This window comes from Mustela erminea, chromosome X (assembly GCF_009829155.1).
Source record: "Mustela erminea isolate mMusErm1 chromosome X, mMusErm1.Pri, whole genome shotgun sequence".
Lineage (NCBI taxonomy): Eukaryota > Metazoa > Chordata > Mammalia > Carnivora > Mustelidae > Mustela > Mustela erminea.
This window is the reverse complement of record NC_045635.1, coordinates 10,616,497-10,631,020: the sequence shown is the minus strand read 5'-3', so window position 1 is coordinate 10,631,020 and position 14,524 is coordinate 10,616,497. Positions and strand designations below refer to the sequence as shown.

The 14,524-nt window shown below is 42.4% G+C and overlaps 1 protein-coding gene across 1 annotated transcript in view; it reads left to right on the top strand.

Moving 5' to 3' along the window:
* FANCB (FA complementation group B) overlaps window positions 1-12,303 on the top strand; it is a 367,435-nt gene extending 355,132 nt beyond the window's left edge. The window contains exon 14 of the mRNA XM_032331173.1: window positions 11,994-12,303. The gene's annotated coding sequence lies outside the window, so the exon portion shown is untranslated. The remainder of the gene's footprint in view (window positions 1-11,993) is intronic.
* Window positions 12,304-14,524: the final 2,221 nt, after the last annotated feature.

Below are 14,524 nucleotides of genomic sequence, written 5' to 3'. Positions count from 1 at the left end.
TCATGCCATAGAATATTCAAGTTCAGCTAGCATGTGAAAGATTATGGTGCTTTTCTTTCCATTCAGTAAACATTGAGTTAATAATGTCTCTTTCATTTTTTTGTTTGTATGAAGGGGAAAAATCCCTTTTCTTCCTTCCAAACTTATAGATAGGGAGACAGACATCAATGATGCTATAAACATGCTATGGGAAGGAAAATAGGTTAATCAACATATTTCCTAAAGTAGCTACATCAGTGGAAAAAAAGAGTGGATGGGGAAGCACCCTGGTAGTTCTGAAATAGAATTTAGGATTGTAGTTCAGAGCATATTATCTTGGGATTCATCGGACACCAACATCTTTTGCTACATATGAGGAAAGTGAGACTCCGGGAGATCGAAGTGGTGGTTCTCCACCCTGGCTGCACACGAAATCTATCTGGGAGCTTTAGAAAATAGGGCTGTCTGTGCCCCACCTCCAGAGCCCATTTGATTGGTCAGGAGCCTGGCATGGATGTTTTTTGAAAAGCTCCCCCACCCAGTTGGCTCATACAATAGCCGAAGTTTAGAATCCTTGTTTTAAAGCTCAGTGGCAGAGGGGGAGTAGAAAATGCCATGTAAAGTCAAGGTCAGACAGGTGGCTCCCCCCACCCTCCATTGCCTCCTTGCAGAATGTGGGCTGTTGGCACTGCAAAGAGCACTGAGAGGAGGTGAGCCACAGCCACACCGGAGAAGGAAAGCCTGACAGCCGGGAACTGTTTGAATAAGAGGAAGAATGCAAGTCCTATGTTAGTCAAGTACACCATTTCCCAGGATACACAGGACCCACAGGGGAAGGTTGACACATTATGTAACTCAACTTGGACTACCGTAAAGTCTTACCCTGATTGTGGAACCCTCTGGAAAAAGATCCTTATCATTCAGCAAATGGAGTGATGGTAAAGCTTCTTTGGGAGGCCGATGCTTGGAATCTTCTTCCTTCCCGGAGGATTCAGAAAATCCGAACATTCCTACAAACTCCTTAAGTCAGCAGGTCATTTGTTAACCCCTCTTTGGCCGCCCTAACTTTCTGTCCTCTGCTACACAGTAGTGCCCTAGAACCTAACACAGTGCCTGACCTACAGTTCATACTCATTATTTGCAGGTTCCATAGTCTCCCAAAGCACACGTGCGCTTCCAGGTGGGGTTAAATAAGACAAAATTTCACCTACTTGGTTTTTAGCTCTCACACTGTAAACAAGTGTACGTTTCCCAGCCAACTTAGTGCCACGTCCTTAAAATTGTTGTGCTTTTTGTGGGTGATTTCCCTGTTTAAAATGGCTTCCAAGTATAATGATGGGGTATTGTCTCGTGTTGCCAAATGCAAGAAGGCTCTGGTGTGCTTTATGGAGAAGATACCTGTGTTTGATAAGCTTTGTTCTGGCATGAGTTATAGTGATACTGGCCATGAGTTCAATATGAGCGAACCAACAATATATACTGAAACAGAAATATACATAAGACAAAGTTATGTATTGGTCAGTTAACAAAAATGTTATGGTCAGAGACTCTCAGGAACCTAACCCTGTATTTTCCTAGGAGCGATGTTTCAGTATTTGCTAAGTCAGTATTCATGGTGACTTTATAGAACATAATTGCTGCAAATAATGAGAATCTACTATATATGACATGTGCTCAATAAATACTTGTTGGGCAAATGAACAACTGAATAAAAAATCTCACATTTGCATATTTTTATGTATACAAAATCTTACGTGTATTCATAGTGAATTTGGTGTTGGTGAGGGGGCCCCAAAGATACAAAAAAGACCTAACCTTTACTGAGTGTTTACTGTGAATCAGACACTTTACATATATTATTTAATTTAATCCTCACATAGTCCTATGAGACAGATACTTACTTTCTCCATTTTATGGAGAGGGTAACTGAGGCCCAAAGAAATAAAAGAACTTGCTCAAAAATCCCTCAGCCAGGAGGAGGTGAATGCATATTTGAACCCAGATTGCTTGACTATTGTTAGGAGCAGAATTGTGTCCCCAGAAAATTCATATGGTGAAGTCCTACTCCCTAGTATCTCAGAATGTGACTGTATTGGAAACGAGGTTTTTAAAGAGGTAATTAAGGAATTCAGGTTGAATGAGATCATGGGGGTTGGCCGTCGTCCAGAAGGACTGGTGTTCTTGTAAGAAGAGGAGATTAGGGCACGGACATGCACAAAGGAAAGACAATGTGAAGACACAGGGAGAAGATGACCGTCTACAAGCCAAGGACAGAGGCCCTCAGCACAAACCCGCCCTGCTGACACCTTGATCTTGGACTTCTGGGTTTCAGAACAGCAGGGAAATACACTTTTGTGGTTTAAGCCCCTTAGACTGTGGTACTTTGTTGCAGCAGCCCTAACAAACTAATACAAGCACAGTCTCAATGCCTAGCAGATAAATAAGACATGGCCGCAGACTCCAGATCATTCAGAGCCTAGCCACTTGTCACAATCCACTGGAGGGAGTGTTCTCCGGGGAGGGGCAGTATAATTGCAAATGAGGCTATGACTAAATCTGGAATTCTGGAACCACCTGCAAGGATGGAGCAAGGGAGAAAAAGGGCTGGATCTTGGGCCCAAGCCAAGTGGAGCATAAAGGTGGCCAAGCCAGAACAAAGCACTGGGAGGGGTGCCAAGCAACAGAATTACAAGCAAAACAGGAAGGAATTGTGCCGGATGAGAAACAAGCCAAATGATCCCGCCAAGAAAGAGGACCAGGTCACAAAGGCGAATGTTTAAAAAGCAAAGCCCAAAGACATAAGACAATGGGAAACGGATCACCAGGACAGCTTTCTGGATCCATAGCCCACCTGAGACCCGACTGGCTGTAATGTCAAGCTTTAGAAACCTTAAACCCGCTTCCTTTGTATGCTCTTTTATCTGGATAAAAACCTCACTGTTGCAATTGAATTCTGACATCCCCATTAATATATAGTTGAGTGACAGACTGATCATAACTGTGTCATGTTGGGCTCCCCAGAAGCAGACGCTATGACAAAGATTCTGGAACACAGTAGTTTTTAATTTTAATAAGAGAGGATAAACCCCTCCTTGTTTTCTACCTTTTCAAAAACATTCTTGGCAATTTTGCATACTTTGTTTTCTTGTATGTTTGTAAGTCATCATTTTCCATTTAAAAACAAAGTCCAAAAATTAAAAAAAAAACAACAAAGTCCATTGTGTTTCTGATGGAAATTACATGAAATTTATGTATTATTTGTAAAGGATTAATATATTTACTCTATTAAGACTTTCTATCTAGGAGCATGTTATATCTCTACATTTTGGGGGGTCTTGTTTTATGTACCTCAATGACATTTATAGCTCTCAAATAGATCTTACACTTTCTTTGTTAAATTTGTTCCTATCTATTCTGTAGCTTTGGCTCCATTGTTAACAGGATGTTTGTGTGATCCCCCACCATTTCCATTTTCATCTGGTTTCTACTAGTAAATGAATTGTTTTTAAAATATTTTTTTTTCCTGGTAACTTGTACATTATTCAATTATTCTACTTGTAATCCAATAATTTACTTTTTTAATTGCACCAATTAGGTTTTCTAAGAAGCCTTCCTATCATGTGACTTTTTCTTCCACGATTCACGTAAATTCTTTTCTTTTTAAAGTGTATTGCATTAGCTAGAACTCGAAGAAAGGAAAACAGTGACATCTCTTCCCTGAGAGAGCACGAGCTGTTGACTAGTGTTTACCTGGGAGTTTTGCTTCCTGTGTGACGCCCCCTGCTGTCTGTCCCATGGGAGGCCGCTGCTGGGACAGAGCACCTCCCTGAGCAGATCCTGCGTGGATTCAGAAGGTTTTGAAGGGACACAGTCTGACAGAGCCCGGTCTCGCCGGGAGGCTGGTGGCAAGGCGTGGGTCAAGGAGCATGCGGGGCAGGGTGCAAAGTACTTCTCGAGGACCAAGCAACCCACACCATTTTTGCTAACAGCTGCGACCTTTTTAAAAACGAAAACAATGTGAACTTCTTGCTTTTCAGCTCCAGTCAAAATGTCCCCCGTTACCCAGAGACAGATCTTCTGCTTGGCAGCTGGATCCTCAATCCGCCGCTCCCCTCGCCCCGTCTCGGGACTGTGTGGGAGGCGTGCGGCTCTGCTATGGTTTGCAAAGCCCAGGAGCCCATCTCACACCCTTCTCTGTCCTCCGGAACAAAACCCGCTTCACATGCCCAGGCCCACAAAGACCCACGCCGGGAGAATGCTAGATGACTACATAGCCTCTCGCACCTAGGAGGAATTCTTTTTCATGCTTTGCAAATAAGTAGCTGGGGTAATCTGCTCTCTCCACCTTTCCCTTTTTGCTCTCCTGTTTTGAAATCACCATGCCCGCTCAGAAGAGCTAAGATTAGGTCGCCCCGGTTATCGGATGACTTCCCTCTTCCATCCTGACCCCTCAGCATCTTCCTTACATCTTTTCCTGGGGAGCAAGTATTTATTTGCTGAAGCTCAGACTCTGTCGGGAGAGCAGCTGTCTTCGGTTCTCCTCTTCTGTGCTCTAGGACACCTGGAATGATTAGCAGTCTCAGATGAACCCGATCCATCAAAATGCAGTGTTTGGTTGCCCTTGGAAGCTTGTCATTTTTTTCCCGGCCAGGGCTGCCTGACATGGCGTGATGCTAGCTTCAATTTCACATGCATACGATGAGAAGATTTGCCTCGTTTTTCTAGGACTTTGATGTTCTGGGGTTTTGCGCCCAAGCTGATAGCTCAAGTTGCCTAGTAACCAGCCAAAGACCAGCACTGGAGTAGAAACTTAGAGGAGCCACCTTCTGTCCAGAGGAGAGGGATAGCCAGAACCAGCAGGTTCAGGGTCACGGTTGGGCTGGACTCTCATTCCTGTGATGATGTGACTGTCTTTGATCAAGCTGCTCAAATCCTCCATATGTAAAATGGGCCTGACATGTGACAGTGGGACCCACAGGCACATATCGTGAGGATTCATCAAGAATCCAGAAAGCAGTTTGAATTTCCTGAGAAATACGCTGGATTGATGATAATTTGGTGCAAGCACAAAGATAATGTTGGAACGTCGGACCAGCTAAACGACCAACTTCTAAGATTAGGAGGCAAATGCCCGTCTATCGGTCCGTCCACTTGCCTTAGACCTGAGATAACTGTGTTTACACGATCACCCCAAGGACGGAAAGTAATGACAAATGCATTGAAAATAGAGGAGAAATGCATCAGGGTGTTCCGAAATGACCTGAGCTGTTTCGTCTGAGGTCAGTCCTCATAAGTGGGATTTACTCAGCACTCATCTGGCTGATCTCGGAGAAGCCTGTCATTTCAAGGACTTGAAACTCGGGACACCAGGTGTATTGTGCCATGAACAGATGATAAAAATGGCTTCATTTAGGTTTCTGTCACCTCCCTTGATGCTGAGGTAGAATTCGGGGTCACCTGAGCCAACATGCCTCATCTAGGGTTCAAAAACTTCTCTCATCCCCGACAATCTGAGCATCCATTTCCCCCTGACGACTGCCCTGTAGAGACCTTCCATTTCCCTCATGCTGGGTTATTTCTTCTTCCCTCAAATACATGGGATTCTTCACTGCTGTGAACCTAAAGGCTCACGAACTTCTGCCTTTAAAATGTGGGATTTTTTTAATAGTTCTCTTGGATGACCTGAAACAAAATTATCCTGAGACTGCTCAAGTTCTCCTTCATAAAAATTGACTGCTTTATTTCCCAGGCCCAGAGTGGTCACAAAGCCCCTGAGGTATCACTAGGCTTCAAGAAGAACAGGGTTCAAATCCTTTCTCTTCTGTTTTCTGTGCATGCTTAAGGCAAATTACTCCTCTCTCAATCTCAGATTCTTTCTATGAAACAGATAATACACTCAACGTTTGTTGAGAGGATTAAATAAGGATATAATGTACACATATAAATATCATCATGTATACATGTGTAATGATAGTATAGATATAAATACAGATAGACATAAATGTCATATATCTACATCTCCCTATATATAGAATATATAAGAAATTTCATAAGTCCTCTACATTTAATAAACTTGTTATCAAGAGCATTTCCTTTCTTTCTTTCTCTCCCTCTCTCTCTTGCTCTCTCTTCTCTCCCCCCCACCCCGCCCTGTCTCTCTCCCTTCCCCTTTTCTAGCTCTCATACCAATCACAGTGGCTTTTCTAGAAGCTAGAGTAGAACCCTGTATCACCTAACCAAAATGAATGTATAGATGCATTCCTCTGGAGCGGATTTAAAACCATGTTAGAAAGTAAGACATCTTGGGGCACCTGGGTGGCTCAGTGGGTTAAGCCGCTGCCTTCGGCTCAAGTCATGATCTCAGGGTCCTGGGATCGAGTCCCGCATCAGGCTCTCTGCTCAGCAGGGAGCCTGCTTCCCTCTCTCTCTCTATCTGCCTCTCCATCTACTTGTGATCTCTCTCTGTCAAATAAATAAATAAAATCTTTAAAAAAAAAAAAAAAAAGAAAAGAAAGTAAGACATCTTGTCCACTAGCCTGCATTGAGTTTCTGCAATGTCTGGAGAATCGAGACACTTCATCTGTTCCTCTACTCCATGCTGAGGCTATTTGTTAAGCACAAGTGCAAAAAGCTTGACTATTACATAAGGCAAAGCTACCGCCTATGAAAAGGGGATGGACAAGTTTCGATTACATCATACTGAATATTTTTAAGTGGTGTTCACCAAATATAAAAAGGAAAACATCAATAGCCACACAACCTTAGAGAGAGAAACCATCTTACACTGAAAACTCTCAAAGGCTCCTAGGCCATTTGGGCCTTCTCCCTGGGTATTCTGGAACTCATTGTATGGAAACACATGATCGTCTTGGTTAAATCTGATCCACCAGCAAGGACTCTGAAAGACACTCATCTAATCACTTGTCCTGAAAGTGTTACGGATCCTGCAGCCCACAGGGGAGCCACAGGAAACCAGGTCCCTGCACCTTGCATGGAAGGGGCAAGGAGGCATCATAGAGTGGGTCGGTTAAAAGCCAGCTGCTATGATGGTCCTCACCCTCAGAACCCCGAGAATTTCTTAATGCTGCCCTGATGCAGATTTGTTTTCTTCAAATACAGGAACTGTTGGGAATTCCATTCAGTTTTCCTGTGAAACACATCTGGGTGCTTCTGTGGGAGCAGGTGATTCCCAAAGGCCAACAACTCCAATGACACGTGACTTTGAAGATTTGTCCTTTTCTGAAAAGAAGCAGAACAAGGGTCCCTTCCACTTCTGTTTGGGTCTGTCCAGGACTTTGCCAGCTTTAGCAGTGAACGTGCCTTGTCCTGGGAAAGCCTACAGTCCTGGGAAAACACAGAACAGCTTTCTTACAGGTAGCCAGGGGCGGGGAGTGTCATATGACCACCCATTTCTTTAAGTAGAGCAAGACTGATGAGTTCAATGTACAAATCCAGAGTAACGTTTACTGGTCAAGCCACCATCCTCATGCCATTTGAGATCTGCTCTCTGTTCTCCGATTCAATGGTTGTAATTAGTTTTGAGGCAGGAACTCCTTTGCAAAACTGCTGAAAGCTGTGGAAACTCTCCCTAGACAAATCTACCCACATTCACATTATATTGAAATATACGTAAAGCATCCTGAAGTTACATAAGGTTACGGTCTGATAAATTTTCCCAAACAGAATGCACCCAGATCAACAGCACCTAGATCGAAAATAGAACATTACCAGCACCCCAATGGGGTATCTTTTTTCACTTTCAGTTATTAGGCCACCAAGAGTAAACACTACCCTGACTTCCAATACCTTAATTAGCTTTTGCCTGCTTTTGAATTTCATATAAATGAAATCATCTAGTATGTACACTTTTACATTTGGCTTCTTAATAATTCTACCTTGTTTGTGAGAGTAGACCATATTATTGTGTAGTTGCAGTTTATTAATTCCCATGTAGATTCCATCGTACTGACAGAGCACACTTTATCTATTCTGTTTTGATGGACATTTTGGTATTTTTTGGTTTGGGACTGTTGAGAAGAGTATCACTACATTTTCATGCGTGTGTTTTAGTGAACCGACGTGTGCACTTCTTTGGGATATAAACCAAGACTAGAATGGCTGAGGCCTACATTATATGTATGCTCAGCTTTAGCTGATACAGTAAAATTCACTTTTGCTTCGGTGTCAAGTTCTAGGACCTTTGACAAATGCATGGAATCGTGTAACCACTACCACACTCTGGATTAAAGCACAAAAATTCCCCCAAATTCCCTCGTGCTCTTCCTTTATAGTCAACCCCTTACCCACCTGTTTCCCTGACAAGCCTCTAATCTCTCCACAGTTTTATTTTTTCAGAATGTCTTATAAATGGCATTATGCAGTACGCAGATTCTTAGACCGGTTTCTCTCATTTGCCACAATGGATTTGAGATTCGTCTAGGTTGTTCATATGTACTTAGTTTATTCCTTTCTATTACTGAGTACCACTCCATTGTATGGATCACAATTCATTTTTTTTTAAGATTTTGTGTTTTTATTTATGTATTTATTTGAGAGCCGGAGAGAGAGTGAGTGAGGGGGCAAGAGAACACGAGCAAGGGGAGGGGTAGATGCAGAGGGAGAAGCAGCCTCCCCACTGAGCATGGAGCCCAAAGCGGGGCTCCATCGCAGGACCCTGAGATCCTGACCTGAGCCGAAGGCAGATGCTTCACTGACTGAGCCACCCAGGTGCCCCAGGATCACAATGTGTTGTTCATTCATTCGTCTGTTGAAAAATATTTTTTTCGCTTTAAGTTTTCTATAAAAATTCATGTACAGCTTTGCGTGCAAATGTAGGCTTTCATTTCTTTTGGATAATCACGTAGGAATGTTAGTTTATCTGGTAGTTTGTTTACCTGAAACTGTGAAGCTGTTTTCTCGAATGACTGTCCCTGATGCCATCAGGAATGTAGGAGAGCTCTGTGTTCTCACCAGCACCTGCTATTATCAGGTGATTAGATAAACCATTCTGATAGCTGTGAAGAAATATCATATTGCAGTTTTAATTTACATTTTCTTCGTGACTAATGATGTTGAACATACTTCCAAGTGTTTATTTGCCATCCTCAGATAGTTACTTTCTGTATTGCATCTAGGGTTTTTAGTTGTGATTAGTGGGAGGACAGGGTGATGTGTGTTTACTCCAACTTAACCAGATCCAGAAGTCCTTGATAAATTTTTCCCCCCAATTTAATTGAAGTATAGTTGACATATAATATTAAATTAGTTTCAGGCGTACAACACAGTGATTCAACATTCCGTGCATTACAGAATGTTCAGTACAATTGGTGTATTACAATATTACTGGCTACAGTCCCTATGCGGTATTTATTTATTTTTATAACTGGGAGTTTGTACCTCTTAACCCCTCCCGCCATCTAACCCATCTTCCCACCTCGCCTCGCCTTTGGCAACTACCAGTTTTTTCTCTGTATTTATGAGCCTGTTCCCTTCTTTTTTGTTGTTGTGTGGTTTGTTTGTCCATTTGTTTTGGTTGGGTTTTTTTTTTTGAATTCCATATGTAAGTGAAATCATACAGTATGAAAAGATGCCCAATGTCACTCATCATGAGGGAAATGCAAATGAAAGATCACCTCACACCTGTCAGAACGGCTAGTACCAAAAAGGCAAGAGATAACAAGTTTGTTAGCGAGGATGTGGAGAAAAGGGAACCTTTGTGCACTGTTTGTGGGACGGTAAATTGGTGCGGCCGCTGTGGAAAACAGTATGGAGGTTCCTCAAAAAACTAAAACTAGGAATACCATCAGATCCAGCTGTTCCACTGCTGGGCAGTTACCCAAAGGTAATAGAAACAGTGATATGGAAAGACCTAGGCACCTCTATGTTTGTAGTGGCATTATTTACAATAGCCGAGATAGGGAAACAACCTGAGCATCCGTCGACAGCAGACTGGATAAGGAAGATGTAGTCTACATATATAATGGACTACTACTCAGTCATAAAAAGAGTTAAATCTTACCATTTGTGATAACTTGAATGCACCTCGGGTGTTATGCTATGTGAGATAAGCCCAGCAGAGGAAGACTCCATACCTTGAATTGAATTTTAGTATTTTCCTTAGGGAATATGCTTTCTGTTGGTCCCATAAACAGCACAGCAAATAAATGGAGCATTAAGAGCATGAGGACTGCAGAGGATGGGAACACATCTCGATGACACTCAAGGACACCTCTTCCCCTTTGAATGCCTCCCGATTTGGTGAGAACCTGCTCTTCTGTACAATAAGCTCCTACAGGATTCAAGTGTGCAGAAGAGCTGGTGTGAATTAACTGAAAATGCATCCATTCCTGTTTTCTGTCAACCCCTTTTGCTTCCCAAGGAGACAAATTCACTCATGCCCCTCGGACTGTGGTATTTTAAACTGCTATCATAGACGGGAACAGGATCTGCTTGGGTGATTTCTCCCTTTTCCATCATTTTACTGGAATGACCTCAAATGTCATTTGACCTGGTATTTCCCAAAGTAGAGAGAGAGGATTTCCCCCTGACGCACATATACTTCTCAGGCTTGCCTTAACCCCAGAATCGGTAGGCATGAGTCATGGTGATCAGCTAAATGACAACACATTTGTCATACTGGGGCTGGCCTCAAAATGTACTATTTCTGGTATAGCCAGAGCAGAAGTCTTCAGATGCCCAAGTATGGCCATCCATCTTCACTTATTAGGCAGGATTACTTGCACCCATACCTAATCCTCCAGGAGGATGTCGGGCATTTTAAATGGCTTCATTAACTCATCCGGGTCATTAGAATAGTGCTCCTCAAAGTGTGGCCTGCGGAACAGCAGCTTCAGCATCACCGGGAGAGCTTGTTAGAAATCCCCATGCTCAGGCAACCCCTCCTAAGTCAGATCTCGGGGGGCAGGCACAGGAATCTGTATCTTAACAAGCTTTTCCAAAGGATTCAGATGCATTCGAAAGTGTAGGAACGGCCAATTAGCAATTTACAATTATCACAAAGCTGAATTTCAAAGTTGGGAAGAGGACATAAGAGGACTTTCTCAATATTTTTAGATGTGTACTGAGAGTTGATTTATTAGTCTTTTAGGACCAGACTTCCCTAAACCTAAACAAGGAAGAACTAAAATGGCTCCGGTAATAGCAGTGAATAAGACTGCCAAGTTCCAGGAGAATGTGTGACCCTCCTTTTATGACCGTAGGTGGTAAAATATCATTATGAAGCGTAGGTAAGGGACGCCTGAGAGACTCAATCGATTAAGCATCTGCCCTTGGCTCAGGTCATGATCCAAGGATCCTGGGATCGAGCCCCACTTTGGGCTCCTTGCTCAGCTCAGTGGGGAACCTGCTTCTCCCTTTCTTCCCTGCTTATGCTCTCTCTCCCTCTCTCGCTCTCTCTCACACACACAATAAAGTAATGTTTAAATGAAGACAGTTTTTTTATATTCCTTATAATTAATATTTTAAAAAATAAAACATGAGGGGAAAATAAGCAAAGCTATTTGTGGTGTATTTCCCCCAGGAAAGATAGTATTTTCCAAGCATAATACTCGGGCAAAACGAGCAAGTTTTATAGTAATTCCAGCTATAATCTTGGTCTTGAGCCTAGTTAAAGGAATTCTGAGAGCTGGAATCCGGAAGAGGCAAACTGGCAACGAAGACAGAAGCAGTCTTCTAAATTGGTCTCCAATTGGTCAGATGGCATTAATAAATATTTATTGGGTACTTATTATGTGCAGAGTGTGTGCTCTGTGCTGAAGCTGGCCATCATTATGCCAATTTGGTAGTATAATAAACTAGCCTTCTAAAATGTCCACCAAAGCCACTGTAGGCAATAGAAGGTAATAAGGTTTGATTCTTTCCCCCATACTTTCCTTCCACTCCTCCACCTTCTCCCCACCCCCTTATACCAAGGTGTGTTTTTTCCCACAGCAAGCTGATACTGCTGATTTCGCATCAGGGGCACAGGATTTTCATTGTTTCTTTGTTTCATCCAGCCATGAAGATACTCTGATTCACCCTCGCCACTCCCGGTTGTTACCAAGAACATGCATTTTGCAAGCTAATGAACCAAAATCTAAAGTACAGAGTGTGGACGTGTAATTGACCTAAAGGAGCTCGTTATACAGAAGGATTTATTTTTGGAGAATTATGTGTCCCTGCTGTTCAAAGTTGAAGCAAAAGATACTTTTGACTGTTTTTCCAGTGAATTTGTAAAAAAAAAAAAAAATCACCGGAAGTGAATTAGTCATCACATCTCATCTGTTGACCTTGGGACTGGAGCCCAGGTGCATCCCCAGTTTTCATCCCCACGCTGAGCCCTGGACTTGGGTTGCGGCTGACTGAAGTAGAGATGATGTTGGCTATTTAAGCGAACTGCGGAGAGACCGGCACGATGCACGTGCAGACCTAGCAGGACTCCTAGCTGGCCACCCGTCCTCCTACAGCTTGAATCCCAGGCAGATGAGGAACCTGAGAAGCAGCAGACGATTGTTTGAAAGGTGAGGATGCTGGTCACTGTCTCCATCGAGGAACACCTGGGAAGACAAAAGCAGGACAGGGGAATGCTTGGGTGATCTGGGATCTCCTGACTTCTCCTCCATGTTCCCTCTAGGCGCTATTATTTTCTTATGTTTGGAAAGAAATTGTGGCATTATGGGGTTTTTCAAAAAGAGGAAGGGAACAAATCACTCTGGATAAGCAAAAGCATTTTTTTTCTTTGTTTGTGAGAGGGTTTTGTTCATTTTCCTTTGTGAACAGCCCAGATATCTGTCTCACCTTCTTTTCCAGCAGTATTCAATGTAGTCACTGATCAGCAGTGGGTCCTATTGCTCAAGGATTTGGAAAATCTGTTGGCAGACATTAACTCACAGTGAGAGGACCCAACTCTGAGTGACTTAGACTAGAGTTTCCTAACACTATGAGTTTGAAGACCTCTTTATGCCATCAGAAAAATCTCCAAATCATCCTATAATTTTATCTACGTTTCTGGTGTTAGTTGGTTGAGATAATATTTTACACAAGGGCAAAAGGACTTTAGTTTCAAACACAGTTTTAAGTGATTTTTTTTTCTTTCAAAATGACTTTTATTGAGACAATTGTAGAGCTTCTACAACATTGCTGGTTGGGGATCTTCTTTATTTCCAGTTCTTAGGAGGATAAATTCTTTTCCAAATGCCAACAAACCCCATTCCCACCACCTTAGCAAGGAAGCATGCTCATCTGTCTCTGCTCAAATGTCCAATCAGGAATCTATGTCCCCTTCCACTATTCGATACAAGTCTCTTAGAACTCCACGCAGGCTTCACAAGTCCAGGCTCCATCCTTCCCCCCTAGTAATTTATTAGGCAGACTAATTTCAAACCAAGGGTGAGAGGGCTTCAGTTCAGCGGCTATGACTATGCTTAAGTAAGAGAAAAGCTTTCTCAATGCCAGTTCTTCTGATTTGATAAACTGTGGCATATTAATTAATTTATTTATTTTTAATTTCTTTTCAGTGTTCCAGAATTCATTATATCTTATTAATCACAACACCTGCAGACATTTAAAAATAGCACTCCATATATAGGAAGCCTGAGGCCCATATATAGGAAGACTTATTTTTATTCATTAGGCAGCCTGTACTTGCTGAACAGAAGGATTAAAGGATCCTTTTGCATAGTACCTAGAATTCCTGAGTGCCCACAAGCCACAGATTTGAAATCAGTGACTTTTACAATGAATGTTATCAAATAAAAGAATGAATGAATAAATACAAAATGAATAATTAGGAGAAGAGAAACAAACCTAGACTTACTAGTAAAAGAGAAGGAAGTAGACCTCTTTGCTGAGTCTGGAACTAAGATTACTTTGATTGGTAAATGGGAGATTATTTTATGATAATTCTTGTAACTTCTATGAATATCTGTGATGATCATTACGCTGGGGTCAACCATCTGTGTTAGCAGAGCAATCAGATGAAATAAGTCTTCTTTAGAAGTACACTGTAACTATTAAAATGGTGTCTTTAGAGATGACTTTTCTCTTCAAGGATTCAGGACTACAGACCAGGCAAACGTTCATGGCTTTCAGATGTAACATTGCCAAGATGGACAGGCGTGTCCTGAGTGCCCTGAGCGAGGACAGAAGGTAACTTGTTGCATGTGGCATTGATGGGGAGATGACCACCCATAAGGTGAGGGAAACACTCATTTAAGGAGGAATGTTGGCTCCCAGCAGAGCTGGACTACAGCTAACAGCAGGCTGCTGTTACAGACTACTACTTTTCCAACTCCCTGTTCAACTCTGAATCATGAACCCTCAGCTAGGTTCTCCAGGGGTTATGTTGGGGCTTTAAGTGCCATTAAATGGACTTTTGAGCAAAGGAGAAAGCATCACCTGAATCTGATTTTTGTTCAGTTCCTCTCTTCTCCTTGAAGCCCCCAAAGTCACCATTCTCCCAAGGGACAATGGCAAGAGAAAAAAGACATCTTTTTTTTTCTTTCTTTGAGTGAGTTTGTGCCTAAAACTCCAATGCAGAGCTTTCTAG